The following is a 16726-nucleotide window of genomic DNA, read 5'->3' on the forward strand; positions in this document are numbered from 1 at the left end:
TCAAGGCTATCAGTTTAGCAGGAAGGGTCAGAGTCAAGGGCAGGAGATGGAGGTCCAAGAACACAGATGTTTATTAACACTGTTTGGAAAAATAGGCAGCTGCAATACTGGGTGGCAGCTGCAATACTGGGCCAAATTGGCATATTCTGAGGGAATGTGCACGGTGGAGACTTGGTCTGGACTCTCCACTGTGGTCGCACCGATGGAAACTCCTAGACACCTACCTGAGCACTCCCTCGACCACCCCTTAAGGTTAAGAGTCCTCTGCCTCCACAAAATCTGAGGGATGTGAGTGACTAGCCAGGGGATTCCCAGTACCACCGGAAACACCAGGGAGTCAATGAGGAATAGGCTGATACGCTCCTCATGCCCCCCCCCCCCACGTTACCATGACCAGTGGCACTGTGACCTCCCCAACTTGGCAGGACCCTAGCGGTCGACTGTCTAGGGCGTGCACGGGGAAGGGGTGGTCCAACTGAACCAGGGGAATCCCAAACTTCTTGGCTACCCCACGGTCCATAAAACTCCCAGCTGCGCCTGAATCGAATAGTGCCTTATACTGGAAGTGAGGGGAAAGCTCTGGAAAACAAACTGAGGTGTACATGTGGTCGACAGGGGGCTCTGGGTGTGACGGGTGCTGACTCACCTGAGGGGTCGACGTAGTGCTCTGCCTGCCATCCGAACTCCCGGGTGGACCTCTCCAGCACCGGTCCGCAGTGTGCCCTCTACGTCCACAGTGGGTGCAGGAGAGCCCCCCCCCCCCCTCCGGTCCTCCTCGAAGCAGCCCCTCCTATCTCCATGGGCTGTGGAGCAGGAGGGCTGGGAGGTGGAACGAGCAGACCCCGACTGGAACGTCCCCAGGCAGCCAGCAGGTTGTCCAGCCGGATGGACATGTCTATAAGCTGGTCTAGGGTGGTGGTGTTATCCCGACAAGCCAGCTCCCGACGGACGTCCTCCCGGAGACTACATCGGTAGTGATCAATTAGGGCCCGCTCATTCCACCCCGATCCTGCGGCGAGAGTCCGGAATTCCAATGCGAAGTCTTGAGCGCTCCTCGTCTCCTGTCTCAGGAGAAATAAGCGCTCACCCGCCGCCTTGCTCACCCGCCGTCGCCAGGTACAGTTCCAACTGGAGTAAAAACCCCGTGCACCCTGCGGCCGTCCCATCGAACTCCCTTGGAGGTGTCATCCGGATCCCACTCGAGCTTGCTTCCGTGGGTGTTGGTAGGGGCGCAGGATGGGGAACCGGGGCTGATGTGGCTGGGACGCACATCTCTCCCAGCTCTCCAACCGGGCTAGCACCTGGTCCATCGCCGAACCCAGGCGGTTGAGGAGGCTGGCGTGTTGAGACACCTGCTCCGCCATGGACGGTGCTTCTGCTCCTGCTGACTCCATTGTAATCGGTGCAGGATTCTGTCAAGGCTATCAGTGTAGCAGGAAGGGTCAGAGTCAAGGGCAGGAGACGGAGGTCCAAGAACACAGATTTTTATTAACACTGTTTGGAAAAATAGGCAGCCGCAATACTGGGTGCGCCTAAACACCTGACAGGAGCACAGCTCCAAAACAATAAAGAAAACGTGGCGCAACCCGGCAAATAATAATAGACAGCTCCACAGAACGCTGAACTAACAGGCAGCGTCAAAAATACGAACAGCCCTTCGAAATGACACAAAACAATCCCGCACGAATACCTGAACAAAAAGGACAAACTAAATACCCCCCCACACTAATTACAAACAAGGAACAGGTGCAGACCTAGACAGACAAAACCAAACAACACAGAAACATAGATCGGTGGCAGCTAGTAGGCCGGCGACGACAACAGCCGAGCGCCGCCCGACCGGGGAGGGGCGCCACCTTCTGTGGATACTGTGACAATAGTGATAAGCTGAAAATCAAGTTCAGTATCTCCAGAGACACAACCAGGAGTACAGTAACAATAAAAGGACAGAGTCTACTGACTGAAGACACAGCTGTGTGTTATTGTGCTAGCTACCCACAGTGATACAAAAAAAAACAGAACCTTTAGTAAAACTCCATGACATTCATATGAATTTAAACACTACAATACAAAGTTGTTTTTCTGTTAAAACACATATACTTTATAGACAATTACTGTATTACTACAATTCCTTAGCAGTGACATTCCATCCATCAAATCTGCTCAAAGTATTAATATCACCCTCCCCTCTTCATTTGTTTGGTGTATTCTGTCTTTATGTATGGAGAGCGCAGATTTACTAATAATTCCTTCTTTAAGCTACTAGAGAGCGAGCTAGGTAAGGTGAATTGAATGTTTTTTATAGTAAGGTATCATTATACTGTAATGTAAATTTAAAAAAAATTCAATGTAAATTAACTCACTTTCTCTATAAGTGAAGTTTTCAGGTCAAATTAATCTGTTCCCCATCGCAGAATATCTTACTGGCAGGTAAGCGTGCTCTCGAGTGGCTAGATATTCTTTTCCATTCGGCCATCAGATTTGCCACCAATGCTCCTTAAAGGACACATCACTGCACTTTACACTCTTCTGTAAACTGGTAATCTCTGTATACCCGTTGCAAGACCCACTGGTTGATGCTTATTTATTAAACCCTCTTAGGCCTCACTCATCCCTATCTGAGATATCTACTGCAGCCCTCATCCTCCACATACAACACCCGTTCTGCCAGTCACATTCTGTTAAAGGTCCACAAAGCACACACATCCCTGTGTCGCTCGTCTTTTCAGTTTTCTGCAGCTAGCGACTGGAACGAGCTGCAACAAACAATCAAACTGGACAGTTTTATCTCAATCTCTTCATTCAAAGACTCAATCATGGACATTCTTACTGACAATTGTGGCTGCTTTGTGTGATGTATTGTTGTCTCTACCTTCTTGCCCTTTGTGCTGTTGTCTGTGCCCAGTAATATTTGTACCCTGTTTTGTGCTGCTACCATGTTGTGCTGCTGCCATGTTGTGTTGCTACCATGTTGTTGTCATGTTGTGTTGATTCCATGCTGTGTTGTCATGTGTTGCTACCATACTATGTTGTTGTCTTAGGTCTCTCTTTATGTAGTGTTGTGTTGTCCCTCTTGTCGTGATGTGTGTTTTGTCAAATTTTTTTTACTTTATTTTTAATCGACAGGCTCCTGGGAAAGGCCTAGAATGGGTTGCAGCTATTACCAGCAGTGATGGTGGCAGCACTTACTACTCCCAGTCAGTTCAGGGTCGGTTCACCATCTCCAGAGACAACAGCAAGCAGCAGGTCTATCTCCAGATGAACAGTCTGAATACTGTAGACTCTGCTGTTTATTATTGTGCCAGAGACACAGTGACACAGGAGGCTGCAGTGCCATATAATAACTGGTCAACAGTGATCTCAGTATGTCTCTAAAATGAGAATGATGATCACCATCAACTCCATGTCAACACACACACTGGTTAACAAATACCATACTTTCACATAAATGTCAAATAAAAGTGTAATGTGCCGAGTATAGATCCTTTAGGGACACCAACAGTTATATTGCTATATCCTGTGCCATTGCAAGAAACATTGATGACAACAATAATAGTTTTTATGGTAATAAGATGCTGTAAACAAAGTGAGATTCCAAAGTTGGTATTGCAGGTTGCAGCTCATACCAATCAATCTACTCAACATGTCAGTGTGATACTAGTTGATTCAATCTCTTCTTATACCAACTCTCTCAGCTCTCTCAGTATGCAAAGTTCCACCCCTCTTCTGTCTGTATATAAATAAAAAGTGTGAATCTGTCTGTCACTCAGTTAGAGTAAACAAGTGCAGCTCCCACCAGTCTAACTTCAACACAAACCATGCTTCCTGCATCTCTGCTGCTGCTGCTGCTGGCAGGGCCATCTTGTGAGTTTTTGGGACAAAAATATACACTGAAATATAATGGAAAATATGACGAACTGAAGGATTTAATCTGTTTTGTTTGTTTTGTTTTACAGGTGTGTTCTGTCAGAGTGAACTAACACAACCAGGCTCTATGACCCTTAAGCCTGGACAGCCTCTATCCCTCTCCTGTAAGGTCTCTGGGTATTCAGTAACCAGCACCTACTGTACAGCTTGGATTCGACAGTCTGCAGGAAAATCACTGGAGTGGATTGGTAGAATTTGTTATGATGACAGCACAGCTTATAAAGATTCATTGAAACACAAGTTCAGTATCACCAGAGACACTTCCAGCAACACACTGTTTTTAAAAGGACAGAGTCTGCAGACTGAAGACACAGCTGTGTAATATTGTGCTCGACAACCACAGTGATATAAACCAACACAGAACCTGTACAAAAACGGAATACCCTTGTGAATCAACCACAAGCACCACATATGGCCCTCTGTTTCAATAGAATAATCATATAAATAAAAAAAGATGCGCTATAAAAATAAATACAAAAGGAATAAATAGTAGATTAACAAATAAACAGTAGTGTACACCTTGAGACGTTATCAAAACATTTTACAACAGTGCCAAGATACAGTGCCTTCAGAAAGTATTCATACCCCTTGACTTATTGCACATTTTGTTGTGTTACAGACTTTCATTTTCTCACCCATCTACACACAAGACTCCATAATGAAAAAGTGAAAGTATTCACACCCGTTTGCTGTCACACTCCAAATTGAGCTCAATTTCCTTTAATCTTGAGATGTCACTACAACTTGATTAGATTCCACCTGTGGCCAATTCAATTGTTTGGACATGATTTAGAAAGAAATACACTTGTCTATATGGTCCCACAGTTGTCAGTGCATGTCAGAGCAGAAACTATACTATGAAGTCCAAGGAACTGTCCATAGATCTCCGAGATAAATTTGTGATGAGGCATATATCTGGGGAAAGGTTTAAAACTATTTCTAGAGTGTTGAAAGTTTCCAAGAGCACGGTGGTCTCCATCATTGGGAAACGGAAAAATATATGGAACTACCCAGACTCTGCCTTGAGCTGGATGTCCGACCAAACTGAACAACCAAGTACCTTGGTCAGGGAGGTGGCCAATGACCCAATGACCACTCTAACAGAACTACAGAGTTCCTTGGCTGAGATGGGAGAACCTGTCATAAGGACAACAGTCTCTACAGCGCTTCATCAATCTGGGCAATATCAGAGATGGCCAGACGGAAGCCACTCCTGAGAAAAAGGAACATGACAGCATGCCTGGAGTTTGCAAAAAGGCACCTGAAAGACTGAGATCTTAAGACAAAATATTATGTGGTTTGAGACAAAAAATGAAATGCAAAGTGAATGCAAAGTGCTATGTCTGGATAGAACCAAGCACAGCTCATCACCCGTCTAACACCATCCCTACCGTGAAGCATGGTGGTGGTAGCATCATGCTATTGGGATGCTTTTCAGCAGCAGGGACTGGGAGACTGGTAAGGATAGAGGGAACAAGGGACTTAAAGGGACTTAAAGGGCAACCCTGGCGTGTCGATCGTTGCAAAGGGAAGCAATCTGATTGAGTGTTATTAGTTATGACAGAGGCTTGAGAGGATGAGTACAGAAGTCTTATCCAAGTCATGAATTTGGAGCCAAAGCCGAATTTATTTAGAGTGTAAAAAAGGTATTTCCATTCCACCGGATCAAACGCTTTCTACGCATCCAGGGATATAATGGCTTCAGAGGTATTGATGACAGAAGTATTATATATAATATTAAATAATCATCGAAGATTGAAGAATGAGTGTCTATTTTCAATAAATCCTGTTTGATCCGGAGAGATAATTGATGGGAGGACTGTTTCCAGACGCGTTGCCAGAAGTTTGTCTAGAATTTTATAGTCAACATTTAGCAGGCTTATTTGACGGTATGTGTCACGACAGTGACGGATGGTGGCGCCCCTCCTCGGCCGGGCGGAGCTCGGCGGTCGTCGTCGCCGGCCTACTAGCTGCCATCGATCCCTTTTTGTTTCACTTTCGTTTGGTTAGGTCTAGGTAGGCACGCACCTGTTTTGGGTTAGTAATTAGTCAGGGGGGGTTATTTAGGTTAGCGTAGGATGTATGTGGTTGTACGTGATTGTGTTGCTTGTCCGGGTTTTGTGTGTTCGTCAGAACGTGTATTGAGTTTTCCCTTCTGCCAGTGGTTTCTTTATTTTGTGTACACCACCGCAGAATCTTTCAGGGCTGCGCCCCTATACCGTATCGACCGCGTACAGTACTTCAAATAAAGAAGTGTGGTCACGAACTCTCTCTGTCTCCTGCGCCTGACTCTACCTCTCCTGTTGTTCCTCGAGCCAGCCCGTGACAGAAATCACGTACCCAACCTAAATGGAGTCAGCAGGAGCTTCAGCGCCAGCCATGTCCATGGAGGAAACCGTCGACCAACACTCCACCCTGCTCCACCGGCTGGGGAACGCCATGGATCAGGTGTTGGCGCGCCTGGAGAGCTGGGACCAACGCGCTCTCGGCCCCCTGAACGCGGCAGGCCAACAGCCTGCGCCCCCACCAGCACCCACAGCACCCAGTACCAGTGGGGTGAAACTCGCTCCCCCCAGGGAGTACGATGGAACGGCCGCTGGGTGTAAGGGCTTCTTGCTCCAGTTGGAGTTATACCTGGCGACCGTTCGTCCCTCTCCCTCGGGGGAGGAGAGCGTCAGCGTCCTCGTCTCCTGCCTCACGGGTAAGGCCCTGGAATGGGCAAACGCCGTGTGGGACAGTCCGGACTCAGCCAGGGACAACTACCCAGAGTTCACCCGCCGCTTTCGGGCAGTATTCGATCATCCCCCGGAGGGGAGAGCGGCGGGTGAGCGGCTGTTTCACCTGAGGCAGGAGACGAGGAGCGCGCAGGACTTCGCGCTCGAGTTCCGGACCCTGGCCGCGGGAGCAGGGTGGAATGAGAGGGCCCTTATAGATCACTACCGTTGTAGTTTGAGGGAGGACGTCCGCCGGGAATTAGCCTGTCGGGACACGACCCACACACTGGACCAACTGGTGGATCTGTCCATCCGACTGGACAATCTGCTGGCCGCCCGCGGACGTCCAACCCGGGCCCTGCTCATTCCACCCTCCAGCCCTCCTGCTCCCACGCCTATGGAGATAGGGGGGGCAGCAGCCAGGAAGACTGGAGGGGGAGGTCGTTCCTGCACCTCATGTGGTCGCAGAGGGCACACTGTGGACCGGTGCTGGGGAGACTCCCCTAGGAGTCCAGAAGGCAGGCAGAGCGCTCCTTTGACACCTCAGGTGAGTCAGCACCAGCCTCACCCAGACCCCCCTGTCCGTCACATGTATGTGTCAGTGTCCTTTCCTTGTTTCTCCCCTCACTCCCGGTTTAAGGCGCTAGTCGATTCAGGCGCAGCAGGGAGTTTTATGGACTGTGGTGTCGCGGCTAAGTTAGGGATTCCCCTGGTCCAGTTGGACCAACCCTTCCCCGTGCACGCCCTAGACAGTCGACCACTAGGGTCAGGGCTGGTCAGGGAGGTCACTGTGCCTCTGGTCATGGTAATGCGGGGGGGTCATGAGGAGCGGATTAGTCTTTTCCTCATCGATTCCCCAGCATTTCCAGTGGTTCTAGGGATTCCCTGGCTAGCCACTCACAACCCTAAGATTTCGTGGGGACAGAGGGCTTTTAAGGGGTGGTCAAATGAGTGCTCGGGCAGGTGCATAGGAGTTTCCATCGGTGCGACTACGGTGGAGAGTCCAGACCAAGTATCCACCGTGCACATTCCCTCAGAGTATGCCGATTTGGCTAACGCCTTCAGTAAAACGAAGGCGACCCAATTACCACCTCATCGACGAGGAGACTGTGCAATAAACCTCCAGGTGGGCGCTGCCCTTCCTCGTAGTCACGTTTATCCCCTGTCTCAGGAGGAAACAGCGGCTATGGAGACATACGTCACTGAGTCCTTGAGGCAGGGATACATTCGGCCATCTCACTCACCCGTCTCCTCGAGCTTCTTTTTCGTGAAGAAGAAGGAGGGAGGTCTGCGCCCGTGCATTGACTATAGAGGTCTAAATGCCATCACAGTGGGTTTCAGTTACCCACTACCTCTCATCGCCTCGGCGATGGAGTCATTTCACGGGGCGCGCTTCTTCACGAAATTGGATCTCAGGAGCGCATATAATCTGATTACAACCCCTCCCGGTTCCACAACGACCATGGTCCCACCTGGCGGTGGATTTCTTGACCGATCTCCCGCCGTCTCAGGGCAACACTACGATCCTGGTCGTTGTGGACCGGTTTTCTAAGTCCTGCCGTCTGCTTCCGTTACCCGGTCTTCCTACGGCCCTACAGACCGCGGAAGCCTTATTCACCCATGTCTTCCGGCACTACGGGGTGCCCGAGGATATCGTCTCAGATCGAGGCCCCCAGTTCACGTCCCGAGTGTGGCGGGCGTTTATGGAGCGACTGGGGGTTTCGGTCAGTCTGACCTCGGGGTTTCACCCCGAAAGTAATGGGCAGGTGGAAAGGGTAAACCAGGAGGTGGGCAGGTTCCTGCGGTCCTACTGCCAGGACCGGCCAGGGGAGTGGGCAAGGTTCGTGCCATGGGCCGAAATGGCTCAGAACTCTTTGCGCCACTCCTCCACCAACATATCACCATTCCAATGTGTGTTGGGTTATCAGCCGGTCCTGGGGCCATGGCATCAGAGCCAGACGGAGGCCCCTGCGGTGGAGGAATGGGTTCAGCGCTCAAGGGAGACCTGGAACGCTGTGCAGGAATCCCTGGAACGAACCAGGGTACGACAAAAAGCGAGCGCTGACCGGCACCGCAGCGAGGCCCCCGTGTTCACCCCAGGGGAGAGAGTCTGGCTCTCGACCCGGAACCTGCCCTTCCGCCTGCCCTGCCGGAAGCTGGGTCCGCGGTTTGTGGGGCCATTTAAAGTCCTGAGGAGAATAAACGAGGTGTGTTACAGATTACAACTTCCTTCTTATTATCGCATTAACCCCTCGTTTCATTTGTCTCTCCTCAGGCCGGTGGTAGCTGGTCCGCTGCAGGAAAATGAGGTACGGGAGGTCCCTCCACCCCCCCTGGACATCGGGGGGCCCCCGGCGTACACAGTCCGGTCCATCTTGGACTCCAGACGCCGGGCGAGGGGCCTGCAGTACCTCGTGGACTGGGAGGGGTACGGCCCGGAGGAGAGGTGCTGGGTACCGGTGGAGGACATACTGGACCCAGCGCTCATCCGGGAGTTCCACAGCCTCCATCCGGATCGCCCTGCGCCTCGCCCTCCGGGGGCGTCCTCGAGGCCGGCGTCGGCGCGCTGCGGGAGCCGCGCGTCAGGGGGGGAGTACTGTCACGACAGTGACGGATGGTGGCGCCCCTCCTCGGCCGGGCGGAGCTCGGCGGTCGTCGTCGCCGGCCTACTAGCTGCCATCGATCCCTTTTTGTTTCACTTTCGTTTGGTAAGGTCTAGGTAGGCACGCACCTGTTTTGGGTTAGTAATTAGTAAGGGGGGGTTATTTAGGTTAGCGTAGGATGTATGTGGTTGTACGTGATTGTGTTGCTTGTCCGGGTTTTGTGTGTTCGTCAGAACGTGTATTGAGTTTTCCCTTCTGCCAGTGGTTTCTTTATTTTGTGTACACCACCGCAGAATCTTTCAGGGCTGCGCCCCTATACCGTATCGACCGCGTACAGTACTTCAAATAAAGAAGTGTGGTCACGAACTCTCTCTGTCTCCTGCGCCTGACTCTACCTCTCCTGTTGTTCCTCGAGCCAGCCCGTGACAGTATGATACACAGTCAAGAGCGTCATTGTTTTTTTAAAGAATGAGACAAATGGTTGCCTGAGTGAGAGTCTGTGGGAGAGCATCATTTACAAATGCTTCATTGTACATTTCAATTAGAATAGGGGCTATTTTGGAGATAAACTTTTCATAAAACTATGCCGAGTAGCTGTCAGGCCCTGAGCGTCTCCCAGATTGAAGGGATTTGACAGCATTAGACAATTCTTCAATAGTGATCGGCTGCTCTAATTTTTTAACCAAATCCCGGCTGACCGAAGGCACAGCAAGTGAGTGGAAGAAATCATCCAATTCCAATGTATCCGCTTTACTTTCAGAAGTATGTAGAGACTGGTAAAATCTCTTGAACTCATCATTGATCCCCCTAGGGTCTAATGATATCCCAGATGATGTACGAATTTTAGGAATCTAAAATGATCATGATAGTTGACCTAACTTGTGAGCTAATAATTTACTGGCTTTATCTCCTTGTAAGTGCTCCTAGACTTGACAAGCAGTTCAGTAACCTGGTCTGTTAATAATGTGTCAAATTCTGCTTGCAGAGTTAAACGTTCCTTATAAATATCCGGGGATGGTGAAACAGCATAAATGTAATCTAATTGGGCAATACAGTGTGTTAACATAGATAACCTATCCCTTTTCAGTTTGTTCTCATGTGCGGTGTAGGAAATAATTTCACCTCTGATATAAGCTTTCAAAGTTTCCCAGAGAGTAGACGCAGAGAGGTTTGCGGTTCTATTTGTAATCATGAAAAAGTTGATTTGACTCAAAACAAAATTGACAAAGTGTTCATTACTGAGCAGGTGAGTATTTAGCCGCCAAGGCGGTCGCAGATTGTCAACATTTTGAAAGGCTACTTCCATAGTAACAGGGGTGTGGTCAGATACAACAATTGGATTATATGAACATGAAGATATGGAATGGAAGAGCCTGTTATCTACAAGGAAGTAGTCTATGCGTGTAAAGGTGTGGTGAACCGATGAGAAAAAAAAAATGCTTTTCCAGCTGGATTAAACATTCTCCAAGGATCTGAGACGGCGAGTTCAGACATAAAGGTTCGGACAACTCTAGCTGAGGTGGATAAGGGGGTAGGTTTAGTGCAGGATCGATCCAAATGTGGGTCTAACCAACAGTTAAAGTCACCACCTAAGATCAACATATGGGAAGACATATCTGGGAGTGTAGAGAAAAACAATTAGAAAAAAATCACCATTGTCCCAATTAGGAGCATAAATATTAACAAGAAGTACCTTTGTATTGAGCAGCCTACCACTGACAATTATGTATGTACCATGGGGATCTGCGATCACATTAGAACATGTAAAAGGTACCGACAGAAACAAGCATCTCTCTGGTAAGAAGAAGGGCGGGGGTGTATGCCTTATGATTAACGAGAGGTGGTGTGATCATAACAACATACAGGAACTCAAGTCCTTTTGTTCACCTGACTTAGAATTCCTCACAAACAAATGCCGACCGCATTATCTACCAAGAGAATTCTCTTCGATCATAATCACAGTCGTGTATATTCCCCCCCAAGCAGACACATCGACGGCCCTGAAAGAACTTCATTGGACTCTATATAAACTGGAAACCACATATCCTGAGGCTGCATTTATTGTAGCCAGGGATTTTAACAAGGCTAATCTGAAAACAAGGCTCCCCAAATTCTATCAGCATATCGATTGTGCTACCAGGGCAGGCAAAACCCTAGACCACTGTTATTCTAACTTCCGTGACGCATATAAGGACCTCCCCCGCCCTCCCTTCGGAAAAGCTGACCACGACTCCATTTTGTTGCTCCCAGCCTATAGACAGAAACTAAAACAGGAAGCTCCCGGCCTCAGATCTGTTCAACGCTGGTCCGACCAATCGGATTCCACGCTTCAAGATTGCTTCGATCACGTGGACTGGGATATGTTCCGCATTGCGGCTAACAACAACATTGACGAATACGTTGATTCGGTGTGCGAGTTTATTAACAAGTGCATCGGTGATGTTGTACCCACAGCGTCTATTAAAACATTCCCCAACCAGAAACCGTGGATTGATGGCAGCATTCGCGCAAAACTGAACAAGCGAACCACTGCTTTTAATCAGGGCAAGGTGACCAGAAACATGACCGAATACAAACAGTGTAGCTATTCCCTCCGCAAGGCAATCAAACAAGCTAAGTGTCAGTACAGAGACAAAGTGGAGTCGCAATTCAACGGCTCAGACACGATAGGTATGTGGCAGGGTCTACAGTCAATCACGGACTACAAAAGAAAAACCAGCCCCGTCGCGGCTCACGATGCCTTGCTCCCAGACAGACTAAACAACTTTTTTGCTTGCTATGAGGACAATACAGTGCCACTGACACGGCCCGCTACCAAAACCTGCGGGCTCTCCTTCACTGTAGCCAACGTGAGTAAAACATTTAAACGTGTTAACCCTCGCAAGGCTGCAGGCCCAGACGACATCCCCGGCCGCGTCCTCAGAGCATACGCAGACCAGCTGGCTGGTGTGTTTACAGACATATTCAATCAATCCTTATCCCAGTCAGCTGTCCCCACATGCTTCAAGAGGGCCACCATTGTTCCTGTTCCCAAGAAAGCTATGGTAACTGAGCTAAATGACTACCGCCCTGTAGCACTCACATCCGTCATCATGAAGTGCTTTGAGAGACTAGTCAAGGATCATATCACCTCCACCCTACCTGACACCATAGACCCACTCCAATTTGCTTACCGCCCCAATAGGTCCACAGACGACGCAATCGCAATCACACTGCACACTGCCCTAACCCATCTGGACAAGAGGAATACCTACGTAAGAATGCTGTTCATCGATTACAGCTCAGCATTTAACACCATAGTACCCTCCAAACTCATCATTAAGCTCGAGACCCCGCCCTCTGCAACTGGGTCCTGGACTTTCTGACGGGCCGCCCCCAGGTGGTGAGGGTAGGTAACAACACCTCCGCCCCGCTGATCCTCAACACTGGGTCCCCACAAGGGTGCGTTCTCAGCCCTCTCCTGTACTCCCTGTTCACCCATGACTGTGTGGCCATGCACGCCTCCAACTCTATCATCAAGTTTGCAGACGACACTACAGTGGTAGGCTTGATTACCAACAACGATGAGACGGCCTACAGGGAGGAGGTGAGGGCCCTCGGAGTGTGGTGTCAGGAAAATAACCTCACACTCAATGTCAACATAACAAAGTAGATGATCGTGGACTTCAGGAAACAGCAGAGGGAGCAGCCCCCTATCTACATTAACGGGACAGTAGTGGAGAGGGTGGAGAGTTTTAAGTTCCTCGGTGTACCTATCACGGACAAACTGAAATGGTCCACCGACACAGACAGCGTGGTGACGAAGGCACAGCAGCGCCTCTTCAACCTCAGGAGGCTGAAGAAATGTGGCTTTTCACCAAAAACACTCACAAACTTTTACAGATGCACAATCGAGAGCATCCTGTCGGGCTGTATCACCGCCTGGTACAGCAGCTGCTCCGCACATAACCGGAAGGCTCTCCAGAGGGTAGTGAGGTCTGCACAACGCATCACCGGGTGCAAACTACCTGCCCTCCAGGACACCTACACCACCCGATGTCACAGGAAGGCCAAAAAGATCATAAAGGACAACAACCACCCGAGCCACTGCCTGTTCACCCCACTATCATCCAGAAGGTGAGGTTAGTACAGGTGCATCAAAGCGGGGACTGAGAGACTGAAAAACAGCTTCTATCTCTCAAGGCCATCAGACTGTTAAACAGCCATCACTAACATTGAGTGGCTGCTACCAACACACTGACTCAACAACAGCCACTTTGATAATGGAAAAATGGATGTTATCAATTTATCACTAGCCACTTCATATTATATAATGTTTACTCACCCTACATTACTCATCTCATATGTATATACAGTACATTATACCATCTACTGCATCTTGCCATCTTGATGTAATTAAATGTATCACTAGCCAATTTAACAATGCCACTTTATATAATGTTCTCATACCCTACATTACTCATCTCATATGTATTTACTGTACTCTATACCATCTACTGCATCTTGCCATCTTGATGTAATGTATCACTAGCCACTTTAAACAATGCCACTTCATATAATGTTTTCATACCCTACATTACTCATCTCATATGTATATACTGTACTCTACACCATCTACTGCATCTTGCCATCTTGATGTCATGTATCACTAGCCACTTTAAAAATGCCGCTTTATATGTTTTCATACCCTACATTACTCACCTCAGATGAATATACTGTACTCTATACCATCTACTGCATCTTGCCTATGCCGTTCGGCCATCACTCATTTATATATTTGTATGTACATATTCGTATTCATTCCTTTACACTTGTGTGTATAAGGTTGTTGTTGTGAAATTGTTAGGTTATATTACTTGTTAGATGTTACTGCATGGTCGGAACTAGAAGCACAAGCATTTCGCTACACTTGCATTAACACCTGCTAACCATGTGTATGTGACAAATACATTTGATTTGATTTGATTACACTAGGCTGAGTCATGTCTTAAGAGAGAGAGGGCGTGTAAAGGACAAGGTACAATGTAAAGTGAAGATCTTAGTTGACAGCCACTTTCACGTTCTTGTTGATGAAATCTGCCGCTAAACCCGGGTCTTCGAATCTGTGCGTGGAGCCGTCCGGTAAAGTCAGTCTCAGAACCGCAGGGTAGATGAGGGTAGATGAGGCTGAACTTCACGCCCTGGCAGGCACTTAGCTACCGCTTCACAGCTCCAAAGCTAGCCCACTTCTTAGCCACAGTTGTTGTGTAGTCTGCAAATATCGAGACTCTTTTACCCTTATAGAGGAGAGGGGATGCTTCTCCCGATCTCCTCAGTATGTCATTGCGGACGTGAAAGAAATGCACCCTGATGACAAATGGTCGCGAGGGTTCTCCATTTTGGGTTCGACTACGCAGAGTGCAGTGGGCCCGGTCTAGCAGTGGCTTCTCCTCCAGACTGAGCAGCTCCTGAAGCAGCTGAACTATGAACTCCATGGGTCTTGGGCCCGCCACTACCTCCGTTATTCCCAGTAGACGAATGTTGTTCCTACGCATTCTACTTTCTATATCTTCGCATCTATTGTCGAGGTATGCCACCTTAGTTGTTAGTAATGAGCCAACGTTAGCCTCCAGCTCGCTAATGCGAGTATTGTGGTCTGTAGCACCTCGCTCCAAATCAGATAAGGCCACTCCGTGTGCGTCGAGCATATTCTGTAAACTCTTGATGGATCTTTTAAGCTCGTCTTTGACCATTGATATCTCTGACCTGAAATTGGTAGAAAGAGAGTCAATTTTGCCGAAAATATCGGTTTTGAGGGTGCCTATCACGGATTGTAGCATCTCCACAGTCAGTGTTTTCGTGGGGCCGGCATTAGCAGCATCCGGTGGCAGGGGTGAATCAGGAGAGGGCGCGGGCTTGCTGTGGCCTGCTCTTGCAGACTCCATTTTTGGCCGGGTAGACGATATTACAAACTTCACTTTCTCAAACTTGATATGAATTGTTTAGGGGTCTCTTCAGACGCCTGGCCAAATAGAAATATATACAATTTTGCAAGGTTAAATATATAAATTTGGTCACTAACTCAGGAGCGACAGGGAAACGCATTATACATCCTTGGCTTCCAACAGCGCCCCAACTGCATTTATGTTCAGTAAACTTAACATGTGTAAATATTTGTATGAACATACAGTATATGCAGTCATTCAGTAAAATTAATTATCTAATGCAGCTAAAACCATTTAGGCCTATTTGGTAATGTCTTTCAGTTTGGTGAGCTTCTTTGCATGAAACCAATTGTCAAATTTCAGCTAACAGAATTAGTACAATATTGAATACAGAACCATGAAGGTCAATAATGTTACAGAAGTATAGATGGAACAAGAATATATGGTCCGGAACAAGTTTAGATGGAACAAGTTTAGATGGAACAAGTTTATTGTACTAATCCCAATAGAATCTGTCATCCTGTGCTGTTCTGAGAAACAATGCTGCCAATATCAACCCTCAAAGAAGATCTCTCCCTCTCAGTCTCTATTTAAACCTCTAGAGGGCGGGCTATGCAAAGTCTACCTCCCCTTCATCCCTTTATAATCAGACAGTCAGCTCTGTCCTTCTCATTATTGGTCACTAGGACTGACATTACAGTGAGCCCTGCACTAACTAATACTGAACAATGGAGCTTATGAAAAAGCACTGGAGCGGTTTGGTCGAAAGTATGAATGGCCAGTTCACTCTGACTGAGGACGTCTTCACAAGCACACAGTTCTTGTAGGCCAAGAGGACTCTGCTGTTTATTATTGTACTCGCCAGTGGCGGATTTAGGTATAGGCGACATGGGCAGCCGCCCGGGGCGGCACGCACAATTCTTTTAATAAATAAATAAAATTACATTTGGAATGGTGACATTTGCGTGATCGGTTTTCTATCGCTCATTTGCACGTCACCTCAATGATATCATGTCACCGTGTGGGACGATGGGTCAATTAACCTTGTCGGAGTGGGCACACTGATTCTAGTTTGTGAGCTAGGCAGGCTACTGCCTGGGAAGGTCTCCCACTCAGAAGGACGAGATGGGGAGGGGGGCAGGGGTAGGTTGACCTCAGGTCTCCCCACTGGAGGTAGGGGGAGCGGGGAATCTATCAAGTAGCACAACTCTAACTTTGCACAGTACTAATGTAATTAGTAATGCAATTAGTTGTGCAATTTAGTTTGAGTGTATCTTGTTTGAAGTGCAATAGTGTAAAAATCAGGTTCTCTTCTTTATAACTCTGGTATTCTATTAGTGTGATACAGGATTTGTGCATTTTAGTTTTATTTGTGTGTTTTTTGTTAGCAATAGGGTAATAGTGTAATAATTTGATTCTCTTTTTTATTTGTATTTACATTTGAAGTCAGAAGTATACATACGCTTAGATTGCATGCATTAAAACTTGTTTTTCAACCACTCCACAGATTTCTTGTTAACAAACTATAGTTTGGCAAGTCGGTTAGGACATCGACTTT

The 16726-nt window shown here is 48.0% G+C and overlaps 1 protein-coding gene and 1 long non-coding RNA gene across 2 annotated transcripts in view; one reads left to right on the forward strand and one right to left on the reverse strand.

Annotated features, from left to right (window-relative positions):
* LOC106601675 (uncharacterized) overlaps positions 1-16726 on the forward strand; it is a gene marked incomplete in the record, with an annotated part of 737295 nt that overhangs the window by 628054 nt on the left and 92515 nt on the right.
* LOC123741723 (uncharacterized) overlaps positions 1-16726 on the reverse strand; it is a 149265-nt gene that overhangs the window by 61429 nt on the left and 71110 nt on the right. The window contains exon 2 of the long non-coding RNA XR_006769239.1: positions 7987-7993. This is a non-coding gene — a long non-coding RNA (uncharacterized lncRNA). The remainder of the gene's footprint in view (positions 1-7986; positions 7994-16726) is intronic.

This window comes from Salmo salar, chromosome ssa03, assembly GCF_905237065.1.
Source record: "Salmo salar chromosome ssa03, Ssal_v3.1, whole genome shotgun sequence".
Lineage (NCBI taxonomy): Eukaryota > Metazoa > Chordata > Actinopteri > Salmoniformes > Salmonidae > Salmo > Salmo salar.